This window comes from Anabrus simplex, chromosome 4, assembly GCF_040414725.1.
Source record: "Anabrus simplex isolate iqAnaSimp1 chromosome 4, ASM4041472v1, whole genome shotgun sequence".
Classification (NCBI taxonomy): Eukaryota; Metazoa; Arthropoda; class Insecta; order Orthoptera; family Tettigoniidae; genus Anabrus; species Anabrus simplex.
In genome coordinates, this window is record NC_090268.1 from 392,459,053 (window position 1) to 392,479,173 (window position 20,121).

Consider the following 20,121-nt stretch of genomic DNA (forward strand, 5'->3'; position numbering starts at 1 on the left):
CTGGCAGGCTTCCCCGTCCGCCGGGCGTTTCGAATCTTCAACAACGACGGCCCGATCTTCATGGTTCACCTCCAGCTTTCATCACTAGGCGACGTAGACCATCTCATCACTACAGGCGTCCGTTTTCGCAGGCAAACCTATAGAGTGGAGCACTCCCGCTCCCCTCCTTTTATACCCTTTCATAGTCCCCCGCCTGCCCCGCCACTCTACCCACCACCGCACGCTGTCAACCTACCCGCTCCACAACCGAACTTCATATCGCCCCTCCAGACACTAGACATTCTTCGCCTCCTTGCCACTTCAATTACCAATATTACCACAACCCTTTACTACTTTCTCTCACAACACTACCCTACTCCTTACTCCAACTTCACCGGGCGAGTTGGCCGTGCGCGTAGAGGCGCGCGGCTGTAAGCTTGCATCCGGGAGATAGTAGGTTCGAATCCCACTATCGGCAGCCCTGAAGATGGTTTTCCGTGGTTTCCCATTTTCACACCAGGCAAATGCTGGGGCTGTACCTTAATTAAGGCCACGGCCGCTTCCTTCCAACTCCTAGGCCTTTCCTATCCCATCGTCGCCATAAGACCTATCTGTGTCGGTGCGACGTAAAGCCCCTAGCAAAAAAAAAAACTCCAACTTCATACCAGCTCAATTTATGTAATACATTAATGTATTTCTCTGTAACTCTGTGTCTATCTCTGTAACTACTCTTCCGGATTGCGCGCCAGAGATGCATCGATAAAATAAATTCCTTGTCCTCTCTCCCTCTGGTATTTGTAGGGGTCTGCTTGTGCGGGGTGCTTTGCGGGTCTTCCCCTGGTCCCGGCTTGTTGTGACGGTGAACTTACGCCACCTTCATTCAATGTCTTCCCCCTCAGGTATGTTCGACACATACCCCCCTCGACTTTAATCTTCTTCATTGACTTTTTCCTTCATCTATGGCCGAAGAGCTCCTTTGTTGAGCTGATGGCCCGCTCCTCCTCGTATGAGGAGAGGGAATGAAATAACTTATTTTCGCTTCGCTTCGCACTGGAAAATGTGTTCCTGAAGGCGGTGTGATAGATTTCGGGGGCCTCTGAGACGGTGTATCTACCGCTGAGAAGGCCCTGCAACTTTCTCTGTTGACATCGCAGAAAATTATCCCGAATTGTAACGACTACAATTATAGCAACAAACAATTAACCTGATGCCAACTTGGAGCATACGTTTAACAACAGCTAAACAATGCACAGATAGGAGATCCACTTGTTTACATAGGTATTAGTGGAAATACGAGCTTCAAAATTTGGGGCGACGTGTGACGCACGTGCGTCGTCATCGTTACTAAGTGAAAGTGGAGGGTTACGTGCCAGGAGCGACCGTGGCGGATGCGACCAGGCCATTATTGTGCCGCTAGCGACCGAGTGGATCAAGCACCGTGCCGCATGCGACCCATCAATCACTTACAATCGATCTGCATTTAGGGCTGTCACTAATTGGTAGATTGCTTATCAGTTACTAACCTAGTATTTTCTAAAATAAATGTCTGACGCTTTGGTTAGCCGGTTCGAAGGCCGTTGGTCGAAAAAATAGGTTATATATTATAATTATGTTGCTGGTTTTCCGTCCAAGTAACTACGCTTCTGGTTGAATGAAACGCCGAGGTGCCGGAATTTAGTCATGCAGGAGTTATTTTACGTGCCAGTAAATTCACCGACATGAAGCTGACGTATTTGAGATTTTACGTGCCAGTAAATCCACCGACACGAAACTGACGTATTTGAGCACCTTCCAACAACACCGGACTGAGCCAGGATCGAACCTGCCAAGTTGGAGTCGGATGACCAGCACCTCAACCGCCTGAGCCACTTAGCCTGGATGAAAAATAAAATCACTCTCAGAATTCAGGCCGGCAGGGTAGGAAATTTGGTGGTATACAATTTGTAATCACTAGATTGCGTGCCAAAAGCCTGGATTCAAATCCAAACCTATTCGCAGTGTTCAAATGAAGTGAGGGGATATGATGCTCATTTGATGGTGATTCGACCGTCGGATGGCGACGTATGGCTTTCAGTAGACCCCTTGGTATTATTCGACAGAAGAAGGCTATGTGCCGACACCGGGTTTCACCCTCTCACAACCTCATTATCATAATCTCACATCCAGAAGTGCAGGCCGCCCATATGCGTCAGGTAGAAAGATCTGCACCAGACGAGCCGAACACGTCATCGGACACTCCCGGAAAATAATTTCAGAGAATTAGGAAATTTATTGAACATCTCTCTTGGTAAATTATCCCAATCCCTAACTCCTCGCCCTCTAAACGATAATTTTCCCTATTTGTCATCTTGAATTACAACTTTATGTTCATATTGTGATACTTCGTACTTTTAAAAACTCCACTCAAATTTATTCGTCTACTAAGGTCATTCTACGCCATCACTCCACTGACAGTTCGGAACATCCCGCTTAGTCAAGCAGCTCGTCTTCTTGACTTTAAGTCTTCCCAACCCATGATTAGCAACATTTTCGTAACGCTACTTTGTGTTTTGTTATCAAACATCATCGTTTGCTTTCTAAAATGGTTTCAACCTTAACTTCGGAGTCCCTGGTATAGCGTAATTAGATTCTGAAACAAATTTAGTTATGACTAGCTGATGTCCCCGTGCTTCGCAACGGAATTCTATATTGTATTCAGAATTCTAAGTACTGCACACTTGTGAGTAAGATTATGTTGAATTGCATAGCTCTGAAAGTTACCCAGAAAAGCGACAGAAAAGTCACCATACGCCTTTTCTCATGTGAAGACTGGGTACGGAATTATAATGGCAGTTCTCCTTGCCTACTATCAATCACAATGAAATTGGGGAGTTTTCATTATGATGGCAGGCCCACTTGCCTACTGCCAGTCAGTCGAGTTGGGCAGTTTCGTGGCACTCACTCTACACCTGTCCTTTTACATCGTCAGAAAGGCTGCCTTTGTGGTTTACCCAACTGAAATTATCATAGGTCATTACTATGAAGTCAGAAGGAATTTTGCGATTATAAGCAATGTTACCACATGAAATACTCAATCAAATAGAAAACCGCACATTTTCTGCTTTTGAACAAACAGTGCTATGCTGCCGATCTAACACAGCTTATCAAATGAAAATTTGGTTGTCAACGCCGCATGCGAACGGCATGGTTGCATCTGGCACGACACAAGTGGGTTCATAACTAGAGCCCTGCACGGATGCGGATATCCGCATTATTTATCCGAGAAGTTACTGTCTTGGCGGACGCAGACTGTATGGCAGTGCGGATAATATTTACAATATCCGCGGATAACAATTCGCGGATACGGATACAGTAACGAATTTATTAATTTTCACTCAGGTATACTCTTGACAGGGTATGGGGAATTATGATATATACACAGTTCAAAAAAATTACGTTAACTTGTTTTTGAACGTATGCCATGCTCCACAAAACAATACCTCACACCCAGGTATATTTCAAACTAAACCTTTATTATTTACCGTTGAAATACACAACAGAACATCGATGGAGTCGCGTTCATTTTCAAAACACAAACGGAAATGTCCAAATATTGGCGAAACCTAAGTGATAGCAGTCCTCTAGGGTGGATTTTTATCACAATTGGAGAACTTCACTATGGTTAATGTCCTCCACGAGCATTTATAACAGCTTGGCACCTACGTCGCATGCTCCGTATAAGTTGACGAAGGTTACGTTGCGATATTAGGTCCCATTCTTCAATGAAAGACTCTTCGGGGTCTTGGAGATTCCGTGGTCGAACAGGACGCCCACGAACACTTCTGCCAAGCCTATCCCACACATACTCGATTGGATTAATGTCGGGACTCTCTGCTGGCCATTCCATCTCTTCAATGTCCAGTTCTCGCAAGGCAGCTCTGGTGATGTGCGCTACACGAGCCTTGGCATTGTCATGCATGAGTACGAATTCAGGGCCAACACCTTATGCAGTAACCAACATATGCTGTAGCAGTATGTGCTCGATGTACCCCGCAGTGGTAAGGATACCACGGACGACGACAAGATCCGTACGGCCATCAATACTGATGCCACCCCACATCATCACAGAAATTTGGCATGTACTGCTCACCACGGCGTCTTCATACATGTTGATGTCCATCACGCTGTGTCAAGGGAAATCTGGACTCGTCTGTGAACAACACAGGTCTCCGTTGGTGAATTTGCCAGTTGACGTGGGTACGGGCAAACAGAAGGCGAGCTGGGCGATGTTGCTGTGTTAAAGGGGGTACTCGAACAGGACGTCTGGATCGTAAGGACACTTCTCTTAACTTGTTCTTTACTGTCTGTTCAGACACCGTGACTCCAGTGACCCTCCTGAGGTCTTGTTGCAGTTCTCTGGCAGTTGCTGAACGATGACGTAACGCACAGATGGTCAGATATCGGTCATCCTGTGAGGTTGCCATGAGTCAACAAACTTGTCCAACCCTCATTGTGAACTGGCCTGTCTCATTATAGCGATTCCACAAGCGGTGAATAACTGACGGAGAGACATTGAGATCCACAGCAACACGATGAGAAGTCCATCCTTTCCGGATCAAAGTGACGTCCCTTGCGACTTGAACCTCATTAAGACGTCTCATGGGATGTGCTGGTTGACGTACTGTGCCGTTTTCATGTGTGATATATGCTACAGCGCGAACAAAACCAACTAGCACGAGGTCCAGAAACATGGCGCCGAAGCAGTTTAGGCGAAGACTGGCTTATAAATGTCGAATACGCAATGAAGTGATTGTGAAGAAAGGACTTTGCTTTCATCTCTAAGCGGAGAAAACGTGTATATATGTGTAAATACTGTTAGAATTAAGTCGAATGTAAAATGTAGAATGTATGAAAACAAGACGAAACCAAAGATTGAACACATAGGGTAATCTTACGGAGTATAAAATATCGATATTTGCTAATAAGAACGGTAGCGACATCTAGATGTCAGTAGATGTAAGTAAACACCTAAGATAGGGTTCCATATCTAGTAGCAAATTTTGTTATTCTATGACTTGTGTAAAACATTAAAAGTATTCTTGTTAATTGTTATTGTCAATGTGATGGTAGTATGGAAATGATACGTAAAAATTAGAAATTGTATGCAAAGGAAATTAATAGGGAATATATATATGCAGTTAAGCAAATGCACCCGGCGTAAAATAACGGTGATACGCTTATGATTGTATAAAGGCCAAGCCATTACAGAAGGAGCAATACGATATATAATAGAGATTGTCCGTATCGCAAATTACTTCGTATAATTAGAAGTAAATGCGTAATTGATTTACTAGTGGCTCTGTGTGTTGTCAAAGAACTAATATTAACCTTTTTCAGGTGTAATCTGCATGAGTCTAAAAGGAAGTACTAAATCAAAGGAGAATATGGAGTGCTAAATTATGTACAAGTAGTCAGTAACTGCTTTCCATTATAATGGTCTTTTTATTGTGTGCATTTTATTTGATGCAACATTCATCTGTATTTTATTTTAGTTACTAGTTTATTTAATGTAGGTAGTAGTGTATATGTAGTACATGTCCTGAAGTAGTTCGCCAAAACGTAATAGTAATTACATCTCCAGCGGCATGATATTATGTTATTTGGAATATAGGAATTCTTATATGCGTTAGGCGACTCGGCATTCGAAATGATACGATACCATGCGAGAGAATGAACGGTTATGTTAGTGGATGACTTCGATATCGCTTATATTATATTATAGTGCCGTAATTACTGGAAAACGTGAGCCTATCTATACATATGTAACAACATCAACATAGAATCAGCATATTTATCGCGAAGCTAACCTTGGTATTGCAGGTAAGTGGTACAAATGTAGTAATGCTGTGAGTAATGACACTGGTATGAATCAACGTGAGATAATAATAATAATAATAATAATAATAATGATGATGATGGTGTGAGTGTCAGATATATTAAGTACCGGCGGTGATGGTGGTCATTGTGTTGATGAATAATTCAAGTGTATTAAGTGCATGTGGTGGTAATAGTTATTATGATGATGAATAATAAAACGTGGGGATGATATCGTGATGTGCCATCGATGTGTGGGTTAGCTCACATATAATTTAAGTGGTTGAAATAATGAAAAGTGTTGTGTTGTGTGGATTATTTAATAAGATGGGAGGTGACAATGAAGGTTTATCTTGATATCTTGATATTGCTTCATGCCAGTGTGAAGTTAAGATAAAGCAAAAGGAGGTGTATCAATTGTATATAAGCGAATGCTGAAATTGTAATGCCCTAGTATAAGATGATGTTAAGGTTATAATGCTCTTACATGAGTGAATGCTGGGATCGTAATGTTGTTATGTAAGTGTAGGCTAAGATGGTAAGGCGGATAATTATTAATTGCAATCAGATGTCGGCCACAATTGTCCTATCGATTATCGTTACGTTTCGGATGTCATATTCAAAATCTATGTCAATCATTAGGGTTTTTAGTCGGTATGACGGCGACGTAATCGAGGCGTGCATGAAGCTTACCACGCGGACAGCTTCGAGGACATATGACGTGATATTAATAAGTTAGATGTTTACTTCATGGACATGGTAGTTTAGTAGATGTAGTAGAGATGTCGTATGTGGTTTTATTAACATTTAAGTGTATATATTCTTGTCTTTATGTATATTATCTTTGATTATTTATTTTATGCATTAGCATTAAGGTAACATGATCCCCGAAGGTATGCGCGAGGGTGGACCTGTAATTATTGTCGCGTTGAGGCGAACCTCATCAGGACGAACGAGTTAGTTAAGGTGGTGATGATTATTTATTTTAATTAGGTTAGGCATCACATATAAAAAGACACTATTATCAGCTGAATTTGACATGAACGAAATTCTCCTATTGAAAATCTGACATCAAATCAAAACTGAAGGAATAAGAACACCTAAAATTTGTGGAATAAAACAAAGAACACAGTCATTATGGTAATTTTTCAGGTTTAGGCACGTTATTGAATAAATATAGATTTAGGTTCGGAATTTCAAATAGCCATTATAAATGAGGAATGATCAATTTGAAATCACTGCATTATGTTGAATCGGGTATAAATTAATTCAATTACGACAGCTATTTTATGTCATTACCAATTTGTTCTTCGGTAATATTTTTAATTTGGGTTATACTTTGGTTTCGTCTTAACTAGTAGGATTATTTAAATTAATAAATATAATCCGATCCAGAATATCTCCATCTTTTCATTATAAAATGGATATTTATGGCCTTACTTATGAAATTAATTCAAATTTCAAGATCATATTTGGTATAACCAATTTTAATTCAAGACAGGGTCTCGATTATTATAAGCATGTCATAAATTATGAAAATAGGTGATGCAAACACAATAGCGATTGGCTTAAAAACATTAATATAGTAATATGAAAATAAGCCGCCCGATAGGATTCCGAATCCAATTTTCCACTGTTGATGCGATTTTTATTCACCGGAACATATTAGCTAGCTGAGGCACATACAAAGTCCTGTGATCCTGAAATAGCCCCACAACAATAAAAGAACCCGTCAAGACCCTGGGTGTAGAGTGCTCCCAGTGCTAATCTATGGGGCAGCGCCGCGTCGAGGGTGCATATTTGTCACCCAACAGTGGGGCTCGATGCGGAATAAAGCCAGGAGGGTGCAGTACAACGTGCTCTAATGACCGCAGTAGTCTGTGTACCTAACAACGACACACGGACGCACCGCTATTCAATTTGATTTGAGGGGTCACCTGACATGGCTACGCCTACAGACGGAGTATAACTACCCTGAGTAGCTAACGCCATCTACTAACTTAACGTTCACATACCAGACGTTACAAAACATGTTCCTCTAATTTTTTTGAACTGTGTATAAAGAGCACTGAGACCATAAAGCCGTAAATCTGACCTAAGCCTAACTGGCTCCTGCAGCAATTAATGGAAGGAGGGAACAAAGGTCAATGCGTCGATAGGTGTCGCAAGAGAAAATCCCTCATAAACCTGCGACTGTGGGGGTCTGATGCCAGGTATCAGGCCTTTTGTACACTGACTGACAGTGACAATGCAACACCAAGGAAGAGTGGTTCGAAAGGGATGAAAGTTGGGGAAAAAACAGAGACGGCACGGATGAATAATTGATGTTTATTTCAAATCGATATGCAGGTTACACAATGCGCACGGCTTCGACTCAGTAGGATGTAGGACCACCGCGAGCGGCGATGCACGCAGAAACACGTCGAGGTACAGAGTCAATAAGAGTGCGGATGGTGTCCTGAGGGATGGTTCTCCATTCTCTGTCAACCATTTGCCACAGTTGGTCGTCCGTACGAGGCTGGGGCAGAGTTTGCAAACGGCGTCCAATAAAATCCCACACGTGTTCGATTGGTGAGAGATCCGGAGAGTACGCTGGCCACGGAAGCATCTGTACACCTCGTAGAGCCTGTTGGGAAATGCGAGCAGTGTGTGGGCGGGCATTATCCTGCTGAAACAGAGCATTGGGCTTCCCCTGAAGGTACGGGAGTGCCACCGGCCGCAGCACATGCTGCACGTAGCGGTGGGCATTTAACGTGCCTTGAATACGCACTAGAGGTGACGTGGAATCATACGCAATAGCGCCCCAAACCATGATGCCGCGTTGTCTAGCGGTAGGGCGCTCCAAAGTTACTGCCGGATTTGACCTTTCTCCACGCCGACGCCACACTCGTCTGCGGTGACTATCACTGACAGAACAGAAGCGTGACTAATCGGAGAACACGACGTTCCGCCATTCCCTCATCCAAGTCGCTCTAGCCCGGCACCATGCCAGGCGTACACGTCTACGCTGTGGAGTCAATGGTAGTCTTCTGAGCGGACGCCGGGCGTGCAGGCCTCCTTCAACCAATCAACGGGAAATTGTTCTGGTCGATATTGGAACAGCCAGGGTGTCTTGCACATGCTGAAGAATGGCGGTTGACGTGGCGTGCGGGGCTGCCACCGCTTGGCGGCGGATGCGCCGATCCTCGCGTGCTGACGTCACTTTGGCTGCGCCTGGACCCCTCGCACGTGCCACATATCCCTGCGCCAACCATCTTCACCACAGTCGCTGCACCGTGGACACATCCCTATGGGTATCGGCTGCGATTTGACGAAGCGACCAACCTGCCCTTCTCAGCCCGATCACCATACCCCTCGTAAAGTCGTCTGTCTGCTGGAAATGCCTCCGTTGACGGCGGCCTGGCATTCTTAGCTATACACGTGTCCTGTGGCACACGACAACACGTTCTACAATGACTGTCGGCTGAGAAATCACGGTACGAAGTGGGCCATTTGCCAACGCCGTGTCCCATTTATCGTTCGCTACGTGCGCAGCACAGCGGCGCATTTCACATCATGAGCATACCTCAGTGACGTCAGTCTACCCTGCAATTGGCATAAAGTTCTGACCACTCCTTCTTGGTGTTGCATTTGCTCTGTCAGTCAGTGTATTATATTAGGAGATCTATCCATTTCAATACCTTGGATGTTATATACGGTAGTTAATATGTACAGTATCTGCGGATAACTATTCCCGGATGCGGATAACCATTTGCGGATGCGGATGCGTAGCGGATGCAGATAATATTTTGTATATCCGCGCAGGGCGCTATTCATAACGTAGATGTGTCGTGATTGGCCACGATCGTGTTAACAGACGTTTTGTGATCTGTGTGAATAGCAGCAACAAGGGAAGCTAACCAGAATGCATGTAACAAAGCAAACCAAGTAGCTTGTTGCTTCTCATCTCCGATGAATGTTAAGAGAACGAATTCCGATGTAACGAGGTTGGTATTTAAGGGAGCATAGCCCATTTGTGCAAATATTTTCTACAACGGTGTTTGTTTAGTGCCCTGTGCTTTACAATCATCCGGTAGGAATAGGGAGTCCGCACCTGAGGTGTAGTGGTTAGTGTGATTAGTAGCCTCCCCCCCGGGGAAAATTGTACTAGGGCTGAAACGTGGTGCATTCAGCCTCGGGAGGTCAACTGAGTAGATGGGAGGAGGAGGGGGATCGATTCCCTCCTCAGCCATCTTCGAAGTGGTTTTCCATGTTTTTCCACTTCTCCTCCAGGCAAATGCCGGGATGGTACCTAACTTAAGGCCACGGCCGCTTCTTTTCCTCTTCCTTGTCTATCCCTTCCAATCTTCCCATACCCCACAAGGCCCCTGTTCAGCATAGCAGGTGCCGGCCATATTACTTGTCCTCCTTCTAAGTTGTATTCCCTAGACCCAAAGTCTCACGCTCCAGGACACTGCTCTTGAGGCAGTAGAGGTGGGAACGCTCACTGAGTCCAATGGAAAAGCCAATCCTGGATGGTAAACGGATCAAGAAAGAAAGAAAGAAAGAAAGAAAGAAAGAACATATTCCCAGAATGGCAGTATACTAAGTGAAAATCAATGTAAGTTCTTGCAGTAGCGATCAACATTCTTCTTCTTCTTCTCTTCTTGTATTTTTCCCAGTTATATTAAGTCATCACTTTGTATGAATGTAGCCTGATTTTATCGCCGGTGGCCTATCCTGACACCAACCCCATGTTGAGGGATGTATTCAATAATGCGTGTTTCTGTGGTGCTTTCTAGTATGATGCGTTATACGAGACCTATCCCAAAAATAAATTCTTCTATTTTTATAAATACAAAGAACCTTTTATGTTATAATATTTACATCATTTTAAAGGTCGAACATATCTATTTCTTTTTACATGATCACCACGTCGGTTGATGCATTCTTGAAGACGCTGTGACAGCTTATGTATGGCCATAATAAAGTACACAAAATGACCACCAGATGACGCTGGCTAGCAACACGTCAGGCATTAATGACCACACATGCTTGGGGTTTTATTGACACCAACGAGCTGATTGACACCAACAACTAGTGCAAAAACACGCCAATAGATGGTACTGGACTGCAACACGTCTATGATGCCGCATGGGACCAGTGTACGGTATTAAAAGATCTGTCGTGAGAGAAGGCGTCAGATGCGCCCGCAATCGCGATATGTGCTGTTCACAACATTGTCCCATGACTACAGGTGTTGCTGATGAATGACGGGCGACATGTTGACGTTGAACATGTGTTTTAAAGAACATTGTCTTAGCTAACCTCGATTATTATGCAAATTATTGCTTGTGTATCGTACGAAGCGCCATCTGTCGTTCATTTAAAGTACTTTATTTCGGTGTAAATAAAACACCATGTCATACCAATCATGTTTGTCAATTATTACCTCTCTCTACCTTCAATATTCTGTGAAGTATTGCTTCGTCAAATGTTAACGGACTTTTGAATCACCGTGTATATACACTTGCACGAGGTAGCTGAGGCTATTTGGTCATTATTACTATTATTATTATTATTATTATTATTATTATTATTATTATTATTATTATTATTATTATTATTATTATTATTATTATTATTATTATTATTATTATTATAGATAGACGAGACACAAGTCTGGATGATTTTATCACTTAACGTTTAACACATTATACCTTAAAGCAGCTTTAGCAATTCGGACAGTTTCAAATCAGAAAGCAGGTCCTACGGCGGGGTATCTTCAGATTATGGCACAGAAGTTTCCAGAGTTGTTGGCGTGATAAGAGTAACGGGAGTCAACTGCGTCATAGGGCCTGAGGGTCAGGTACAAGCAGGCCGGAAACAAAGGCTTCCATTTGCAGCTAATCCCAGCTCCCGTCGCTAAGCTTCATTTAATGAGCAAGAGGTTGCAGGATTCACCAATTGCTGTTGGAATGGACTAACTAGCATACTAACCCCATGTCACACTCGTATGCGGTATAAATCGACTGTTTACCTTTCGCAATGTAAAAAATGTAATCTGATAATATTCTGGCAGAGCATCAGTTACCCGGATAAGCACCTGATACGTCTGAAAATAGGTAGAAAACCATTCTGTTGCTTTTTATCTCCTGTGTTTTCACTGTACTTCCAAGGATTTTTCTTCACCATCTCATGTTGTCTTCCCACAGAATTTTGACGATTATAATGGCTTATTTTATCTAATCTTGTACTTCCGCGTTAAAGTTACCATATCGCTGTGGGTGATTCTATGTCCAGGACAACTCAACTTTCAAAAGTGAAGAGAATCCCGAAGTACACTGGTACAGAGAGTGTACTAATCAGTAAGAAGCCAAAATAAAATGTCAACATAAATCTTAGAATATGGCACTAAAGTAATAATAATAATAATAATAATAATAATAATAATAATAATAATAATAATAATAATAATAATAATAATAAATTGAATAGGAATATAGAAAATGTCCTTCACGATCCCCAAGGAATAGCTTGACAGCAACATCTAATGGGGCATAATTGCCCAACGATACAGAGGATTAGCCCATGGTAATATGTGATTAGGAAACGAGGAAAATTCCAAACAAACAATATACTGTATATTAGATTAAATTTTAAAAAGTCGTAGTCACAGAAAGAATGAAAAAATAAATAACGGCTCACATTCGAGGGTCTTTTAGAAGCACCTACATTTGTTCTAGAAATAAAAATTGTCGGAAAAATTCCTACATTATTAAAATAGGGAGAGTGAAATAACTGCCCTAAATCTTGCGTAATATATCACTAAGGATCTCCGTCAGTCACTTGATAATAAAAAATACCTAGTGGTGGTAGCTTATCAGTTTCCCTTGCCATTGGCAAAGGAGACAACTACCCAACCCCACGGCACTTAACGCCCTTGAGAGGGCCTTGGCCTGCCCAGCGAACGCTGCTCAGCCCGAAGGCCTGCAGATTACGAGGGGCCTTGTGGTCAGCACGACGCATCCTCTCGGCCGTTATTCTGGACTTTCAAGGCCGGGACCGCCATCTCACCGTCAGATAGCTCCCCAATTCTAATCACGTAGGCTGAGTGAACCTCGAACCAAACCTCAGGTTGAGAGAAAAATCCCTGACCTGGCCGGGAATCTAGCCCGGAGCCTCCAGGCGAGAGGCAGGCACGCTACCCCTACACCACGGGTGTCAGCAAAAATGAGACAACTACCCGACCTTAAATAGGACTGTAGTCGACGATCAGGAAAGGTAGTTGGGGGCAGCTACGGGGTCCTTTTATTTACTGCGGGCTGGCTATTACTTGGGCACAGGTATCGGAAAATTCATGTATAAAAAAGGAAAGGTATGCCAACCTCAAAGTTCAAAATTCTCACTAAAATGTTCAAACATTAGCTCCTATTTGTCCACAACAGGGGATAGAGTGGAACCTATGGGTATAGTAGGTTAAAGAGTAAACTATTAGCGAATGTTTCGTTACCAGTGACACTAAAGCAGTTCGCTTAATGTTTCGCCTAACTCAAAGGGCCTTCTCCTTCACGTTACAATTTTTCACCCACCTCCATGTTTCCCTTATAATGGCAGCGTATGTGTAACCATTGAAACTGTACCTTATCAACTTCGACACTACATCTGCCAGCCGCAAACTCGTTCTCCGCGGGTCAACCAGTGTACACCATCCTCCAACAAACACTGGTCGGCTTGCATGCTACTTACCCATAGCCTGCGTCACCACTGATGTCACCTGCCACTTCCAGAAGACACTAGACTCAACCTTGTTGTAGGATGTTGTAGCATGTTTTATAAATTAGCCCGACCAACCAACCGGTAAAGTCAGTCCCCTTTTGGCTTCGGTGTAGTTGGAGGACATAATCCCGTGTTTTCTACTGCTGCGCTTTCTTCTCGAATACCAAGGAACTCAAGATTGAACTTCTATGGTGAGCAGAAAAAGACACTTGTTAAATTCACGGTACTTAAAACCTCACAGCCGTGAGGCTCTCCTCACTTTTGCTACTACTACTACTACTACTACTAATGAATTGTATTCATTCCTCTCCGGAAGGGGGTGGGGGCTTACGCCGTCTCTCAGGCCGGGAGATTTGTTACGGTGAAGGAGATGATTGGTGAAGGTGAGGGTGTTGACGGCCGTGGCATATATTAAGAACTGTCCCGGCATTCGCCTTAGTGCAGGAGAATGGAAAAACACGGGAAATCATTCTCAAGACAGCTGACGGTTGGAGCCAGTCGTGAGGTCCATCCCTGTCCCGTCTTCCGAAAGCAGGGGCGTAGAGTCGTTCTTCTACTTGGTTGACTGTCAGAGTGCAGAGCTCCTGGACCACGGACCAACTGTGGCCACTTGAGGATGCCGGGATATGAGCCACTGCAGTGGCGTGGCCGCCGCTCGTCTGCTCGGTTGGCCGCCGGTCAGAGTGCAGAGTTGTTGGACCACGGACCAACTGCGGCCACTTGTGGATGCCGGGACATGATCCACGGTAGAGGCGTGGCCGCCGCTCCTCTGCTCAGTTGGCAGCAGAGCCGTTGGACCACGGACCAGCTGTGGCCACTTATGGATGCCGGGACATGAGCCACGGTAGAGGCGTGGCCGCCGCTCCTCTGCTCAGTTGGCAGGTCAGAGTGCAGAGCCGTTGGACCACGGACCAGCTGTGGCCACTTGTGGATGCCGGGACATGAGCCACGGTAGAGGCGTGGCCGCCGCTCCTCTGCTTGGTTGGCCGCTGGTCAGAGTGCAGAGTTGCTGGACCACGGACCAGCTGTGGCCACTTGTGGATGCCGGGACATTTCCTAGTGTTAGGCATGTCCGCCAGCACCTTCTAGCCGTGATAATCAAGTTTTAGATATTGACTTATATGCACTCTGGCAAACACGTGGCGAATGGTAACTGACCGTGACGTCACCACAAATGGGAGTAGAGTTAACGCAACGTTACTTGACCTTTCGGAAGATATGACCAAACTATGCTACATTCCTGAAATTTGCAAGTGCTTCACACATGACGGGGTACCTACCTTCTCATTGGATACGAGGTCTCCCCATCGGATACTGAACGTTCTGCGATACATACATTTAACAGGCCTTTAATTAGTTCATTGGCGAAATTTATTTTATCCATCCTTCGACAGTATTTAGCAGTAACAAATACCACTTCACGACACCATTGAAAGGGTGTCACATGTCATGTACCTTCGTACCACTAAGACAAGAATGGGATCCGCATGTTGAAAGCAAATCCTGAATCAGCATCGCAGGAAGTTTGTTTGAGAAATTGAAACTTTCTGTGCATCTATGCTATCGAATTCGGGATAGATTGAAGTACGGTTGATCACATAATGAATCAAGTTAGTGAGAGGAGAATTATTTGACGAAATTTTACCAGAGGAAGTGATAGACTAGTAGGGCACATTTTGAGACGCCGAGAACTTGTCAGTTCGTACTTTAGGAAACATTTCTTTTTTACATCTGGCTTTACGTCATATGGCGACGATGGTATTGGGAATGGTAGGAGTGGGAAGGAAGCGACCGTTGTCTTAACTGAGGTACAACCAGATGTGAAAATGGGAAACCACGGAAAAACATCTTCAAGGCTGCCGACACCTGTCTCCCGAATACTGGATACTTGCCGCACTTACGCGACTGCAGCTATCGAGCTTTGAGGAAACTGTAGAGGGTTGAGCACAAGACATGAAAATCGCAAACAAATTAGAATAGGTAGATGTGGGAAAACCGAGCGTGTTTGTTCTCTTCGCGTGGTTTGGGTCACGTAGGCATCAGCCTGCATTCGGGAGATAGTGGGTTCGAACCCCACTATCACTTCGCCCTAAGGAAATATTCTTGAATGTATTACATTTCGTGATTTCACAGGGAAAACGCATGCAGTCAAAAGTCTTAAGTTCGAGCAAAAAGAGCTTTGACATTTGTCAAAGTATTTCAGTGTCAAAATATACGCTCTCAGAATGAGAATATTTCGCCACAAAACTATGGAATGAGTTTTTAGAGTATCTAGAATAGCACTGAGTAGCTTCAGTTATAATTTTCGTAGTTATAGAAGTTTAACAATAATTTTAAGAAAAAGTATGTCAATGAATTACTTAATGTGTTTTTCTTGGCTTAGGCACTTCGAGAAAAATGGCATATCTTGAATTAAAATAGACAGTTAATTTTATTTGTTTATTTTTCTTTACGTACAGCATTTAGAGCAGTTTAGAAAAATCGTACTAGCTTATTTTGAATATCATTTACATTTCAATATTTCAATTAAGTTTCTAACAATATACGGGAATAATGACACTGAATGGTACCAGAAACTAACAATAATGACCAGAAATGATTTAAACACGTTCAGAAATAAACCCTCTCACTGCACCAAGTGAACTTAGATTTCTGATGTCCATAATGCAAATAATAATGTGAATAATTCACAAAGAACAATAAGCGTTAACAGAAAAATCCACCACTCAGTTCACAGTTAAATATATTTAAGCGCGATAAGCAACTTAAGGGGAGTCGTAACTGAAATGCTGTGATCTTCAACCCAAAAAAAAAAAAAATCGAATTTTCCATTCTAACTTTAAAAATCTTCCAATTTAACCTTTCTTCAAATGCTGTTATCAGTTTCTCCCTTAGGCTATTTTTAGGATCTGAATGCCGCAATTATAGGTAGCGGTTCGGCGTATATAGAGTAAGCCCAATCCCCTTTGTCTTATGCTGTCAGACAAAATTAGCTTCAAAGTTCTGCGGAAATACGATTTCAGTAATAGGTTACCGCTGGAATATATTTCCCTTGTAGTAGGCCTACGCTGTGCGTAAGAGGAGAAAGACATCAGAGGGAGTAATTTGCGGTATAGAGCAGTTTTAAAGCAAGTATTATCATCATCATCATCATCATCTGTTTACCCTTCAGGGTCGGTTTTTCCCTCGGACTCAGCGAGGGATCCCACCTCTACCGCCTCAAGGGCAGTGTCCTGGAGCTTCAGACTCTTGGTCTGGGGATACAACTGGGGAGAATGACCAGTACCTCGCCCGGGCGGCCTCGCCTGCTATGCTGAACAGGGGCCTTGTGGAGGGATGGGAAGATTGGAAGGGATAGGCAAGGAAGAGGGAAGGAAGCGGCCGTGGCCTTGAGAGTTAGGTACCATCCCGGCATTCGCCTGGAGGAGAAGTGGGGAAACCACAGAAAACCACTTCCAAGATGGCTGAGGTGGGAATCGAACCCACCTCTACTCAGTTGACCTCCCGAGGCTGAGTGGACCCAGTTTCAGCCTACGTACCACTTTTTTCAAATATCGTGGCAGAGCCGGGAATCGAACCCGGGCCTCTGGGGATGGCAGCTAATCACGCTAACCACTACATCACAGAGGTGGACTCTAAAGCAAGTATACTTCTTAAAACTTTCAATATGTAAATATATTAAAACATTCTCAGCTCTTTGCCATGCATAGAATGCTCCTTGCGACCCAGTTCTTATCGGATTCACCGGACGAGTTGGCCGTGCGGTTAGGGGCGCGCAGATGTGAGCTTGCATACTGGAAACAGTGGGTTCGAGCCCCACTCTCGGCAACCCTGATGATGGTTTTCCGTTGTTTCCCATTTTCACACCAGCCGAATGCTGGGGCTGTACCTTAACTAAAGCCACGGCCGTTACTTTCCCACTCCTAGGTCTTTCCTATCCCACCGTCGCCATAAGACCTATATGTGCCGGCGACGTAAAACAAACTGAAAAAAATTTCAGAGAACGTGCAATTAAAATCAGGTTTGCATTTTATTATCAGTTAGATGTTGTCTTCATATTCTTACTCCTGAAATAGAAGGAAACTAGATTTTTGCCTATAAATGAAAAATGGAAAAATAATAAAATATGTCTGCAGTAGTTTTTACCTGATTGCTAACCCGGAGTTGTTCTTAAATATGTGAGTGTTTTTGGCAAGCCTGCCAAATTATTGCCGCCCCCTCCCAAAAAATAACAAAACTATGCCTCAAGGAGCATTGTCTATGCAACATTTAAAATCCACAGTTCTAGCTCTTCCGGCAAGCAACTCAATGTTGTAAACTTCTTAGGGATATGAGCTTCGAATTATCGGTAATTAATAATAAAGTATAAGAATATATTCTTTATATAAAAATTGCATTCCTTTCCTTATTCATTGTTATCCGGTCGATTAGATTAGCAGACTGCGCTTATCTACCACTACGTGCGCTAATGTGAATCGATGCAATCAAGCCCTTATAACTACACTCGGTTTGTGGACATTTTTCAAATAGCACAAAACGCCTGAGGGTATTGAACCAAGGAACACATTACAGAAGGATTTATTGACATAGTTTAATTTGGGTAGTATTTCAATCCAAAAGTAAACGAGAGAAGAAACGACCGATTTGGGGATATTTTCTGGAACTGCATTTAGGCCGGTAGGGATTTTCGATATTTTTCGTCAACTACCTGACAGACCTGCTGTGGATCATACTTTTCGCAGACAATACTGTTTTGTTTGGTGAGTCACATCAAGAGGCTCAGGCAGTATTGGAACGATGGCATGTAACACTACATAAATAATAATCTTATTTGTTTTACGTCCCACTAACTACTCTTTTACGGAATTTAGTACCGCAGGAGTTCTTTTACGTGCCAATAAATCTACCGACACGAGGCTGACGTATTTGAGCACCTTCAAATACCACCGGACTGAGTCAGGATCGAACCTGCCAAGATGGGGTCAGAAGGCCAGTGCCTCAACCGTCTGAGCCACTCAGCCCGGCGGTGTAACACTACAGGTGAGTAGATTAGGAATCAGTCACTAGATGTCAGAGTATATTATGTTCTTCACCTTTGCGCAGCCCGGGCAAACGGGACCACACAATATTATCTTCCTTGGTGGAAAACTATTCATGATGACTGACAAGTTCGAATATATTGGATCAGTCATCGCAACCGTTGGTAATAATGAAGCAGTTTTCAAGCACCGCATCACTGTTGGTAAGATGAGCTATTCAGTACTCACAATTTGAAACACTTCCGGCCCCTTTACCCCTTCAAATTTTGGCATAATTCAGAAAATTGCTTAATTTTACGTTCTTTTTGTGGTATGTATGTATGTATGTATGTTCAGTCCGTCAGCGATTCCGCTGGTGGGATCCTCAACAGCTCCGCCATCAGCTGTCATAGATGGCCTAGGCATCACTGAAGAGGCGTACTAGGGAAATGAGGAGTGAGGTAGTTTCCCGTTGCTTTCCTCACCGAGCCAGAGTTGCTATTACATATCAGTCTGCCAAGCCCACTGAAATGCATGCACCAACTGACCCTATGAGCAACATTTTCACACCATTCATAGCAGAGACTGGCTGCATAATGATTGGCATTACTAGCATCGCTCATACCTCAGTCACTTTCATATTGTCAAAGCCAAGTATAAGACAGAGACAGATTTGTGAAAGTAATAAAATTTCTCTAGCCTATACCAGAAGACATAGTGCACTCTAAACATTAGGGCCTGCCAGCAAAGGCATTTTTGTGGTATGGGGACCCCTAATTGTCTGCTGAGACATATTTTCAACATTAGAAATAAAAGGTATTTGTCAATAGTTTTGCATCATTAACTAATCAACTCCAAATTTTTCGTGCGACTATATCTTATTAATATGTGCTCGTGTTTAAAAGATTGGTTTTCAGTCATAACTCTGCTTAATGCTTGGATGAAATGTTCCTCTAGAGAGAAAAAGTTAAAATTAGAAAATTCACTAACCAAATGACCCCGTACAACATGGATGGAACGGAGAAAATCACGTAGTGTAGTGTAATATTGTCAAAGGCTCTAAAAACTGACTTAATACGTTTTACTTGTAAATCCACGATTTAATATGCTAGAGTGGCCACGGCGAACACTTCAGCTCTCTCGAATGTCACAAATTTGGCTAATGACATTTGCACTTGCCATCCCTTGCAGTATTGTGACAACAAGCAGTAAATAAGGGAATTTTATTACCGTGCTTGTCATTTGGAAAGAAAATTTCTACATGCAACACAATCATGATCATGCGCTACACTGGAAATAAGGTCAAGCCTGAACTCGTTTCATTTGCGACGAGGCAGCCAACCAGCACGGTCGTAAACTGGTGTAGAAAGAGTATCCTCTCCGCTCATGAAATATTGATTCTCACTTCATTGATATTCATGTGAAGTTCTTATATAAATGAAAGTATTCCTGTAAATATTGGCCTGTCGTGTTTACCGCTCGTAAATAGAGACGTAAGATGAAGCGCGCCGCG